At 46.2% G+C, this 13,188-nt stretch overlaps 1 protein-coding gene across 1 annotated transcript in view; it reads right to left on the bottom strand.

Moving 5' to 3' along the window:
* CEP192 (centrosomal protein 192) overlaps positions 1 to 13,188 on the bottom strand; it is a 1,919,503-nt gene that overhangs the window by 1,790,332 nt on the left and 115,983 nt on the right. The gene's annotated exons all lie outside the window — the stretch shown is intronic.

Consider the following 13,188-nt stretch of genomic DNA (forward strand, 5'->3'; position numbering starts at 1 on the left):
ACGGCTGGAATATTTTTTGTCAGCAAGGCTGGGCCTCTTATACAAAATTGGGCATTGTTCTGCACTTATGACTTTGTGCTTTGCAACCTGGCTCCATTATATGCCTGAAATAAGTGACAGCTACACTTGGTGCATACTTACCAGACAGCCAGCCACAACCCTGGAAGGACTGGGTGTGACAGAGGATACATCTGCATTAATCTGCAAACTGATAGTCTTCCTGGACTGGGAGAGGTGGTTCACGCTTAATTTTGAATAGGTTGTTTCATGCCCTCACACAAAGGGCTGATTTACCCTCTGATGGTCTGGAGCCAGGGCCAGGCTGAAAGGATTGTTGTGCACTTCTGAGGGTTCCATTGAAGTCACCACCTCAAAGACATTTTTGCGTATAAGTACTGTGGCTATGACCGTGTTTTTACACCCTGCGTGAGACTTGAAACCAGACACTGTTGACTCTACTCTGCCCATTGCCGGAATAAACTGCTGCCAGGAGATACCGCTTTTTTGGTTGACTGCTTTGCTGTATTGGCCGGCTGCCTGCTGAGCTGCAGGAGGGACTGCCAGTTTGCAACCTCGCCTAAATGAGCTGGATTGCTGCTTTTCTTTGTGCCCCAGATGTTCTCCAAGGGCTTGTTAGCTTGCCCCAGGTTTTGTAATCTCAGGGCTACCCAAGATTGCACCTAAGCATGTCTGCTGTGGAAATCTATCCTTTGTGAGTACGGCAGCAGCACGCTCTAACAAAGAGCTGCGATTGATGGCTCCTGTCTTTGAAATTAGCGTGTTGTGAACAATTCAACATTTCCCCCAACTTGCACCACACAAGTAGTGAGGGACAAAGCGTGTGCATTTTCCCAGGGACCGGCGACTCAGTTCATGACTTGCGCCCCAGGACACACCTCTAGTTAGAAATGGGATTTCTGGTTGGCTAGGGCATGCGCCTAAGCCAGGCAGAAATCACCACTCTAGTCAGGACAAGGGAGTTACACGCTGAAGATAACCCCTGCACACCCCCTTGGTAGCTTGGCATGAGCAGCCAGGCTTATCCCAGAGGCAATGTGTAAAACTTTTACGCAACGCACACACAGCAGCAACAGACTAGGCACACTACAAAAGAAACTCCACACAATGTTATACAAAAATAGCCTTTGTATTATCCAAAACACATTAGATCATAACCACACAAATACACTGTGCCAACTGGCACCAGGTAGTAATTTACAGGGGATTATATACATGACAGGGCCAATCAGGCCACTGTCAGACCCATCACAAAGCACAAGTAGCAAATATAAACCACTACCAGTAACTACTGACAAAATACTGTACTCCGCATTAGAACTAGCAACATATACGCATTACGTCTGCATCACATTAGGCATAAAACCCATTATGCATAACATCCTAAGTATAACTCACATTTAGGAGAGCACCGTAGTAACACTCCCCAGGTTCATACATCACCCTCAGCATAAACACTTTATGCAATCCTTGATTGCCTTGTGCCCTCCTAACACTGAAGTACCAACCATGACCGCAGGCCAACTGGCCTTCATGGCTCTCAAAATACCCTCTATCCAAAATGTCAGGGCTTGCAATTATAGGGCCTCCCAAGTAGCCCTCTGTCTGCCAAAGCAGCGAAACCAAGGTAGCAAATGCGCTGGGGGCGGGGAATGTATCTCACTCCTTCCTTGTCACCTAAAAGAAATGACTCTGCGGTGCAGCTGCCTGCGCTCTTGTGGTGCAGCGGAGGTAAAATTAGGCTTGGCACCATAGTGCCTTGAGAGCCCCACTTTGGGGCTCACACAACGAAATTGCCCGCCACGTGCAGCTGCCCGCGCTCCTGTGATGCAGCTGTGGAATTAGCCAGTGGCACCAAAAAGCCCAATGTGAGCCCCATTCACCTGGGGCTCTTTGGCGACTCCTTCTGTCTCCTCCAAACCGTGACAACCAACTGCCATATGCGGGGCTCTCCTTGTCACAAAAAGAAGCCCCGCCTGGAACTAGGCACAAGGTTGCCCGACTAGTGCTCCGGCCTCCACGCTCTTTTCCTAGCTCCAGCCATCCCCCAGGCCAGGCTCTCTTTGCCTGACTTCCGGCCTGTGCTCGGAATGAGCAAAGTGGGAGCCCTTTCTCCTAGGCACGTAGCGGGGCTCTCCTGCGGATTAGGCTCCAGCTGGTCTCAGGCCAAATGGAGCGGAGTCTCCGTTTTTCTTCTGGGCACGTCCCAGCGCGAGGTAGGCTCCTGCCTGGGTCTCAGCTTACGGCCACGGAGGCGGGGTAGGCTCCTGTCCTACCTCAGGCCCCACCTACAACCAGGCAGTCTGCCGGTCTACCGGGTTGCCACTCTCAGCGGCGGCTTAGTCCACGAAAGAAAATGCAGGGTAGGTTCCTTCTTCCAAAGGAGAGCACAAGGCGGCAGGAGATAAAGGTGGAGTGGGCTCCAGCTCCACCTCGAAGCACGGGGGAATCCCCATGCCAGGTTGCCCTCTGGATGCAGCGTTGCGCTGCAGGCCACCAAAGTTTCTCCTGTCCTGGGAGAATCCAGAAGAGCGTTGCATCGCTCACGAGGAGCTAAGTCCCCAAAAAGGTTTCAAGGCAAAGGCTGTGCCCAGGCAGGACAGCTCAAAGAGCCCTCCAGCAGGGAGGCAGTCCCTTGTGGTTACTCCTGGGGCCCAGCAGCAGCAAGTCCCAAAGCACAAGGAAGCACACTTAAATGGGGTCACAGCCCCAATATTTATACAGCATTTCTTGTTTGCTGTGCCCTGGTGCGGAGCTTGGGGGTAACCAGTCTCAACTGGTTCTGGGGGGTGGTAGAGCACTTTGCATACAGCACTCACACAGACCGATTCAGGGGACTACTCTTCCCGCTACTCCAAATGCAGATTGCCTAATCAGCCTAGCACTGACTCACCCTGCCCTCTCTGGAGCCACACACACCTCACCAGCCAACATCACTTCAGAGCCAGACATGCAATAGACATAAGGCAGGTAGAAACATGGCACACAGAAATGCCAACTTCTAAAATTGGCATTTCTAAAATAGTGATAAATCGGCGTACACCATTGCGCAGCATTTATTACTATTCCAAACATACCTAACTTGACCAATCTGCTCCTCTCATATCAGGAATTACCACCGAAACACTTACCAGGGAATCCCCAATGCATTCCTATGGGAGGGCAGCCTCACAGCAGTGAGAAACCAAAATGGCTGTTTGTCATTACCAGGACATGTCACACACTTGAGGTACATGTCATACCTTTTACCTACAAAGCACCCTGCCCATAGGGCTGGCAAGGGCCTACCTTAGGGGTGACTGACATGCAGTAAAACGGCAGGGGGGGGGGGGGGGGGGGGGGGTCAAAGACTTTAGGTGCCACGTAACAGGGGCAGTAACACTCCGCGCACAGGTCCTGCAATGGCCCGAGACCGGTTTGAAAGGCTACTTTGGTGGGTGACTCAATCAGCGCTGCAAGTCCACCAGTAGCATTTAATTTACTGACCCTGGGTATCTGAGATACCACTTTACAAGGGACTGCCAAGTAAATTAAATACCCCTAACAGGTGTAGACCAATCTTACCATATTTACCACAGAGAGCACACACACTTTACACTGGACAACAGTGCTAAAGTGCCCAGAGTCCTACAACCATCAACACCATGTTAGAAAAAAAGCTAGGAGGAAGGCAAAAAGTTCAGGGATGACCCTGCAAAAAGGACCAAGTTCGACACCTCTACTCTGGGCTACCCAGCACCTGTGTGCACCATTAACTGCCGCTGCACAGGGGCATGGCCTCAGAGGAAGCCCTAGCCCCCGTGCAGTGCGGCTTCCCCACCCTAGTGTTGCTGGAGCAAACCGAGGGCTGTTGGAGGCCAACAAGTCGTTTCATGGTGGATTGCTCCATGGGTTCGGGCGCCGTAGCTCCTGCAGGAGACCACCTCTGGGAGCAGCGCATAGGCCTAGGAGACCACGTAGGCCTCGCCCCGGGGTCTGCTGACAGTTCCTGATTCCCGAGCTTGGTACTGGCCCCATGAAGGTACTGTGAGGCTAAACGTGGCTGTGGACGGAGGAAAGACGCCCCATGCTCCCTTGCGGCCGACCCCGCTTTTCAACAAAGGCAATGAGACTCTGAACAGCTACGTCTAACCCCAGACTTGTGAAAGCTTGCACTGGGCATTTCTTGTGGTGAATGCACCAGGACAATTTGGGGTTTAACTAGCTTTGTCGTTTTCGTCTCATGTACAATATAGAAACCTACTTTTATATAACCCAGTGTGGAGTCTCTTTGTGGTGTATTCACTGTGTTGCTATGCGAGTGTGTCACACACGTTTTACACATGGCCTCTGTACATAAGCCTGCCGCTCTGTGGAAAGCTACCAGAGGGTGAGCACAGGTCATCTTGTAGTGTGTCTGACTCACTAGAGTGGTGGGATGTGCCTGGCTTTGGTGCAACCTTGGCCAACCAGAAATCCTATTTCTACCACCCTTCCCCTGGAAATCCATTTCAGAGCAAGGATGGATGGATGGATGGATGGGTAAAGAATCTGCGGCTAGATATAGTCTCTACCAGATAAGGCGTTACCGAAGGTTATGTAACTTGTTCATCTGATAGACAATTCTAGCCACAAATTTCTTACCTTTGAATAGATACCCAAGCAATACCTTCCCCGGTGGTGGGCCTGTGGACCAGTTTCAATCAAAGAAGTCCTTCAGAACCAAAAAGGCAAAGTGCTGATCCCTGCGGACCAGACTGTCCAGACAGTAATTTCTGGTCAACGAAAGCAGGGAAGCCCATGTTGCTGCCTGTCAGATGTCCAGGACTAGAACTCCATGAGCTAACGCAGTGGCCGCAGCTTTTGCTCTAGTGGAATGAGGTTGCAAACCTTCTTGAGGTTGCTTCCTAGCCAATGAGTAGCTCATTTATTTGCAGAGCACAACATCTGGAGATTTTCTGCTTTTGCAAAGCCCGGCCTTTCTTCATAACAACATAGCCTACGAAGAGTTGGTCGTCCAAATGGAACTCGTGTGCAGTCAAGGTCAAATGACTACACTTTTTGGGTTCAGACGCTCTTCTTTACACAGATGAGGAGGAACATAAAACATAGGCAGTATGATGGATTGGGGTATGTAAAATAAGGTAACAATTTCTGGTAGAAAGGAGGCCCTTGTGAGAAGCACCAGTGTGTCAGGACAGACTGATAAGTAAGGCAGCATAGATGACTAGGCCTGCAGCTCACTTACTCTACAGGCAGATACAATAGCCACAGGGAAGGCGGTTTTAATTGTCAGAATGGGAACACCACCTCCCTGTTAAACTCCTTATGGCCTGCTGAACTAGGCCCCTTTCCCATCCCCACGGACCACACCCGGAACCTCGGAATCATCTTGGACAGCAACCTCTCCATGAAGAACGAGGTCAACTTAGTCTCCTCCGCCTGCTTCCTCACTCTGCACATGACCTGAAAGATCTTCATATTGCTCCCAGTCTCCACAAGACTCACCATCACTCAAGCATCGTTACCAGACGCTTGCACTACAGCTAGACACTTTACGCAGAAACTACCACACACCTTCTAAAGAGACTGCTGACCATTCAGAACTCAGCGGCAAGACTCATCCTTGACCTCCTCAGACAGCCTCACATCACTTCTCACCTGAACAAGCTTCACTGGCTCTGCCAATTCAAGATTCTGACCCACACCTACAAAGCCCTGCACCAGCAAGGACCAGTCTACATCAACCTTCGACTGAGCTTCCACCTACCTTTCAGAGTCTTGCACTCAGCCCCCATCCACACTCCCTGCTTCCACCCAGGCAACAGTGAAGGAAGCTCCTTCTCCTACCTCATGGCAAAGCCATGGAACAGCCTCCCCCTCCATCTCGGACCTCACCCTTTCTGCAGGAATTCAGAAGTGGATCCAAGACCTGGCTTTACAACTGATGCCACCCAAGTAGCTTGGCTCTCAGCGCCTGGATACCATCAAAGGTGATTAGCTGCGCTCTATAAATCCGGATTGATTTAGATTATCTGGGTCAAATCCAAAGCCACAAACAATGACTTGGGCCCAGCCGTTTTTCAATTTTCGAAACCTCTGGAAGGAGGGGTATGGGCTGAAACGCCCTAAAGGAGACCTGTGCTCCAATCGAGATGAAAAGCGTCTACGAGTGAGAGCCACCTTGGAACCCCCAACGTACTAAACTGCTGACAATGCACGTTCTCGGCAGAGACAAATGGATCTAACCAAGACTCTCCCCACTGTTGAGACTTTGGGCCACCTCTGGTTGGAGACACCATTCGTGATCCACTAGGGCGAGACGGCCATGTCCAGAGACTCAGGGCTCTGACAAAGGGCTAACGACCCCCACCCTACCCTGTTTGTTGCAGTACCACATGGTGGTGGTGGTGTCTATGAACACCTGCACTAGCCGTCCCTTGATGAAGGGTAGAAAAGCTTTCAATGCCAGTCTTACTGCACGGAGCTCCAGAAGGTTGATGTGGAGTCTGGATTCCGCTGGCTCTGATCTCTACCTCTCCCAGATTGGAACCCCATCGAGAAGTGATGCATTTGTCACTCTTGTGAGATCTGGTTGGATAAGAGAGAGGGGTCTGACTATGACCCAATCGCAGTTCATGAGCCACCACTGCAGATCTTTCACAATTCCATATCGGAAAGGTTTCCCTGATAATGTGCCCATCGAAACTTCAGGTCCCACTGCAGAGCCCTTACATGCCATCGGGCACGAGTTACCAACAGGATGCAGAAGGCCTCGAGTCTCAGCTACCTCAGGCTCTGTCTTGTTCAAATCAAGGATAAAGGCTGAAACATTGGAATCACAGCCTGAATATTCTGGACTCATCGCTCAGGAGGATATGTCTGAAATTGTACTTTGTCCAGAACAGCTTCAAGGAAAGGGAGCTTCTGAGAGGGTGTCAGGTGTGACTTTGGCATGTTGATAGTTAACTCCAGCAAGTGCAGGAGGTTCGCTGTAGTCGCGTGGTGGGAGACAACAGCGAGGGGCAAGCCCGCCTTCAGCAGACAGTTATCGAGATAGGGAAAGACTGGCATACCTGATCTTCGCAGAGGAGCTGCAACCACCACTATCACCTTGGTGAACACCCGAGGGGCGCTGGTAAGGCCAAACCAGAGCACAGTGAACTGATAGTGCTCGTGGCTCACTGTGAATCATAGGTAACGCCGGTGGGCAGGTAGGACCGGAATGTGGAAAAAGGTGTCCTGAAAGTCCAACACTACCATCCAGTCTCCTAGGTGCAGGCAGACGGACCCAAGCTAACAAGCATTTTGAATTTCTCATGCACGGCTTGGTAGCTGGGAGGGAACTGGCACTGCTGAAAGCTTCTTCCATAGCCATTAACGGAGCGAAAGGGAGATGGAGGTTGACATGTGTCCATAAAAGAGGATGGAACATCCTCATAAAAGTCGGCCAGGCATGGTGCCTCAAGGCCACCGTTGACAAACCCGCTCTGCCTAAAGAGTTGGTCATGTCAAGTTCACAACTGATAGTGAACTATGCTGCATCCCTTCCATCAGCAACAGCCTGAGAGAGTTCAGCCCGTGGCTCCTCTGGGACCAGTGGTAGCACTTGTGCAACCGTGTCCCGTAGAGCGTTGGAATAACAGCCCAAAATACATGTGGTGTTCACGGACCACAATGCCAGGACGGGGTAACAAAACATTTTCTACCACAAAGAGTCATGCCTCTTGGATTCCCTATCCGGGAAAGAGGTAGGAAATGCACTTTCAATTGTCGAGGCTTGGACGACTAAGCTCTCCGAAGTAGCAAGTGTGGGTCCCTTGGGGTGGGGCAACGGGCGATCTTCCTATTCACAGGATCCCCTGTGTGGGGTTTCGACCAGGTCCCTAACAGGACGTCATTGAGGGAGTCAATGAACAGGAGTCGCAGTTCTGAGGGGAGAAATCCCGGTCACAACACCTCTACCAAGACGTTAGTCTTGAATGCCACTCAGGGAAACTGAAGTCTTGGACCTCAGCTGCCCTACATTGCATTAGAAGCTCACTCGTCTGTAGCCATGTTAGGAGGAGAAAGCATACCACTATCTGGAGAAGTATCCAGTACGCTAGCTTCACCCAGCTTCTCACACAAGTCCATGTAAGGGTTTCCTTCATATTTATCTATCATTTCACCATCTACATGAAATCATTACCGGCACTGATCAATCAATTTCACCTCACGTGCTATAACCACGTAGATGACCTGCAAATACTCGTTCAAAGTTCAACTGTAATGTCCCAAAGACATCAAACTCACCAATTTCAGGTTTTTTAAAGCCATGGATCAATGGATGACATAGAGCCATCTCAAATTGAATGCTTCCAAAAGAGAAATACTCATGTGTGGCGATTGGAAGAATTATGACCCACTCACGACATATCCTGATAATCTGGAAACCCCACCAAAAGTTTGAAAAGTAGTAAGAAACTGCGGAATGACCCAGGACTTCAAGCGATCAATAAATGCTCAGGTGGACAAATTAGGGAGATCAAGCTTTGTTACTATAAAAACTCTGCTAAGCATTTTCCTCTACCTGGGATTCCCAGAAAAGGTCCCCTTTTTAGGATCTGATTTACCACTTACCAATACCATACATTCACACACCTACAATCTTTCAAAACCTCATGTGGACAAAAACTGGGGTAATACCCTACTCTGTAAATCCCCCGCAACTTCTCTACCCCTTCTTTGAAAATGTTCACAAGTGGGTAAGGTTTATAGACGATATTTTCTTTATAAGGCGCGGCCCCGTAGAGCAACTTTAAGAATTCCTTGCTTGGCTAAACCATGGGGATCCCAACCTCAAATTTACAGCCAACTATAGCCAGAATAGGGTAAACTTTTTAGATATTACCATCAAACACGTGGACGGTGCACTGGCGGTTGAACTTTATACGAAAGCCACTGACCGTAACAGTACTTCATTACACCAGTTACCATCCCAAAAGCCAAAGGGATAACATTCACTTCTGCTAATTTCTACGTTTACGTAGAAACTGCACCACAATAGAGGATTTTTATTAGCACGCTTCCCAGGTTTAAGCTAAATTTAAGGAAAATGGCTACCCCAAGGAACTGATTAGTAGGTCCTTTAAAAGGGCCAGAATTTATAATAGAGACCACCTTTTAGATAACACTAATAAGAACAAACAACGTAAACAAGAGCAAATAGTGATGGTGAGTCAGTTTTCGGTAATCAGTAACCAACTTAAGAACATTATCAACCATAACTGGAAGATGCCTAATGATGGTGCAGTAAATAGTCTTCCCAAACCCTTTTTTGCCTTCAAAAAGAATAAAAATATACGCAATTCCTTAGCTCACACCTACAGGGATAAGCTAATGGAACAACAAAGCACTATAGCAGGATGTAGAGCCATACGCAATCATAGATGTGGCAAGTGTAGTGTATGTGACCTATGTGTGACAACCAAAGAAATCACCCTTAATGGGGTCACACAAGGCATTACAACAATCAACAATTGTAGAAGTAAGAATCTTAAATATCTCATTCTATGCCTGTGTGGCCTGGGATATATCGGGGAGACAGGAAGAGAGCTGAGACATCGCTTATGTGAACATAGGTCGGCCATCAATACTAAAAAGGAGAATGCCCCCTTGGTCGGCCACTGGATAGAAAAACAGCATAAGGCCACAGATCTGAGATGGGTGGTGTTAGAAAAAATGTGAGAATACAAAAGAGGTGGAGATACTGCCCAGGGAAGGAAACTTCAAGAACAGTGGTACATTATTAAGTGTGACACAGTGAAAAGGGGACTGAATAGCAGAGAGGAATGGGAAAGGATTATCACCATGTAAACTTCTAGATTAATGCAATGGTAGCCAGTTTTCGAATTGGAAAAGAGTCTTTTACCAGGGTTCTTTTCACCGCTCAAAGATGGCCGCCTGTCATGCGCAGAACCATGTTATGCAGATCGGGCCGCCCTAATTGAACCAATTGCGGGCCCTTTAAATAGGACAGATGGACGTCATGGCCGTTTACGTGAGGTGGAGGGAGATAAAGAAGGTGAGGTCGCTGCCAGGGGGTATCCTGCCTCTTGTTGTTGTAGACTGCAGGGGTATTTCTTAGGAGGGAAGGGGACCCCCCCTCCTTTTCCCTCTTCCCACCCCAGGCGATGTAAAGGCAGGGGGAGTAGGTGCTTTAAATATTACTTTTCGCGCTGTTAGCTTAGCGGGATTTAGCCCTCTTTAATAGCCGAAAATCCGCGATACATAATGACAGCGGCTTTCTGGCAACAGAGAAGTCATGTTAAAGGAGAAGACTCGAAACGTGAATTCCTGTGCACTAAATATATATACATTCACGTAGTCGAGAGGGGAAGACTGACGCACAGCCCACGTGTGAGGTTTACCGGTTTTTAATGATGACTTGTCATATTAAAATTTAAAATATACCCGGAACAGAACCAAGGTAGCAGGGTGAGATAAAAAGCACTTTAACTAGCTTGGGAGGTAATGCCGGTAAAATATAGTGATCTATTCTCCCATACGGACCTAAATTGATTTATAAGTAGAGGTCTGGTCTCTTTCATTCCAGTGGTTGACTGAAGTTTGACCTTTATGAGGCAGAAGAGTGGCATATTAGGATCAATTCAGGATTCCTTGCAGCACAACCACAGTGTTATTATTTCTACGTCGTCTCCCGTATGATTTTAATATATTATTGGAGAATCCTTACACCTTAAAAACAGAAGTAGGTGGTTACACCATATTAATTAGGATACTGAGTGAATTTAGGCCACCCAAAAATTCTTAAAAGAAATGGGGGTAACAATTTCCATGTATTTTAGTATTTTGCATTCAGCAAACAAGAGCTTAACCATCAGGAGGCGCACACACCAGAGATGGGGGTTTAAGGACAAGATAAGAATAGAGCCTAGCCCCAAGATAACCAGATAGGGGCCCTCCCTCAACTACAATCAAAGGTAATGGGTGACCCTCTCCTCCATGGATATGTGGTTTTCTCAGAATAGGATTAAATAAATAATGGTGTGTGCCTTGTTGTTTATTCGTCCTTTCTAGGTAATTCTGCCAGAATTGAGGAAAAGCCATATAAGAAAGAGCAACAGACAAAGAGCATCAGGTCTGTTGATATCTTTAAGAGTTTGGTGAGTGTATGGATTGATTGGGAACTGGTGTTACGAATGGAGGGATAGTGGGTCCCATGGAAAAAGAAGGGGGAGTATGGAGTTATTGTTTTTTCCTCCCCTCACATGTCCCGGAAAGTAGAGTAACATGCCGCGGATAATTGAATTATAGCGCTGGATTTGCTGTAATAAGGTTTTGAAAACATGAAACTCCTCCAGTTAGGGAGGTCATTTTAATGTTGTGGTGCCATGATGTTACTAAAACAAATGTGTTGTTGCTACGAAACGGTATTTGTGAGCAACTTGTTTTATATATAGACTGTTTTTTTAGTTTGATGCAACTGCTGTAAGAGGGTAGATAAGTTTGTTAAGTCTAAGGTACATACGAGATAGAGAAATATATATATATATATATATATTGAAAAAAATCCTAACTATAACTACCTACTGGCGACCGCCAGTAGGTAATATATATATATATATATATATATATATATATATATATATATATATATATATATATATATATATATATATATATATATATATATATATATATATATATATATATATATATCTATGGATTATGTTTTCTTACATGGAGGAATAATTTCCCGGAAATTTCCTTTTTTCTATGAAGAAGGTGGTCAATAAAAATTCGTAGTCACCGCCGAAACGCTTGGACGCCAGTTTTATACAGAAGGAATCCATATGGGAATAGCTTAAGGATAAGAGCAAGGCTCTCACCTGGTGTTTACCCACTATGCCAAATATGGACCTTTGTCTAACAATGGAATTTTCCTTGTGTTGCCAGGGTTTCCTCCTTTTTTAGCTATTCCAATGAGGTTGTTTTTTGTGACCAGGTGGTGATATTATGACTTGTATTTGCATTATTTGTCTCTTTCTTAAATGAAATTGTATCTTCCAATTTCTCAGCAGTGGGAAGACTGCTTCTAGGTTTTTAAAATTGAATACTGTTTTTACAATTTTATTAATAAATGTTTAATTGTTTCATGCGCTATAACTCAACTCCCGCGAGTTTATTTGGGTAGACAAGTTGGGGGGGGATTTACAGAGTGGGGGATTACCCGAGTGTTTGTACACATGAGGTTTTGAAAGATTGTAGGTGTGTGAATGTATCTTACTGGTAAGTGATAAATCAGATCCTAGGGGTCAACTCTACTTTTACTGATATATATATATATATATTTAGTGCTCGGTCCCCTAGGACAGTTGAGCCCCTCTCGCCTTTATTTACAAACTCTTTAACAATAGCCTGTACCATGGATCACCTTTAACAACCATAAAAAGACTACAGCAGATTCAGAACTCGGCTGCCAGACTCTTATATAAAAACGCAAGCCCCATCTACCCTGCCTTAAGAGCCTTACATTGGTTACCGGTAGCCAGAAGATCCACATTTGACAAAGCGATACATGGAACAGGACCGCTCCTTATCAGGAATAAATTCACAAAATACATTCATCATAGGAACCTCTGCTCTAGAGTTGTACCTCGCCTCAAAATTCCACCGTACAAGAAAAAAACCCATGGGTGTCTGTTCAAGCAACAAAACTATGCAACTCTTTACCCCCAAACATAAGATCCACAGATAACCACCTCATCTACAGAAGACTACTCAAGAATTGGCTCTTCCCCAAATAACCACCATACTCAAACATAAATATACAGCATACCCCTCTGTATATAAGATTTATTTGAACTATAGATCTGTATCTACATGTGTATTGCTTTGTATAAACATGAATCATAATTATGTTTTTAAATACGGATATTGGTTAGTTCTGCTTAACAATTGTAGATATTCCTTATAGTTACATTATTCAATGTTTAACATGTATATAAATGATTGCATAAATAATGAAATCTATCATACCTACTCCTCTACAATTGCTTAACTATTGAATTACAAAATAATTCAAATGTAAAGTACAGCAACACTTGGAAGTCTTAGTTTATTAAATTCAACTTTAATCAACATAGATTACCCTCCTTATACATATATAACATCCATGTACTTATG

The sequence above is a fragment of the Lissotriton vulgaris genome, chromosome 4_1 (assembly GCF_964263255.1).
Source record: "Lissotriton vulgaris chromosome 4_1, aLisVul1.2, whole genome shotgun sequence".
NCBI classification, from domain to species: domain Eukaryota; kingdom Metazoa; phylum Chordata; class Amphibia; order Caudata; family Salamandridae; genus Lissotriton; species Lissotriton vulgaris.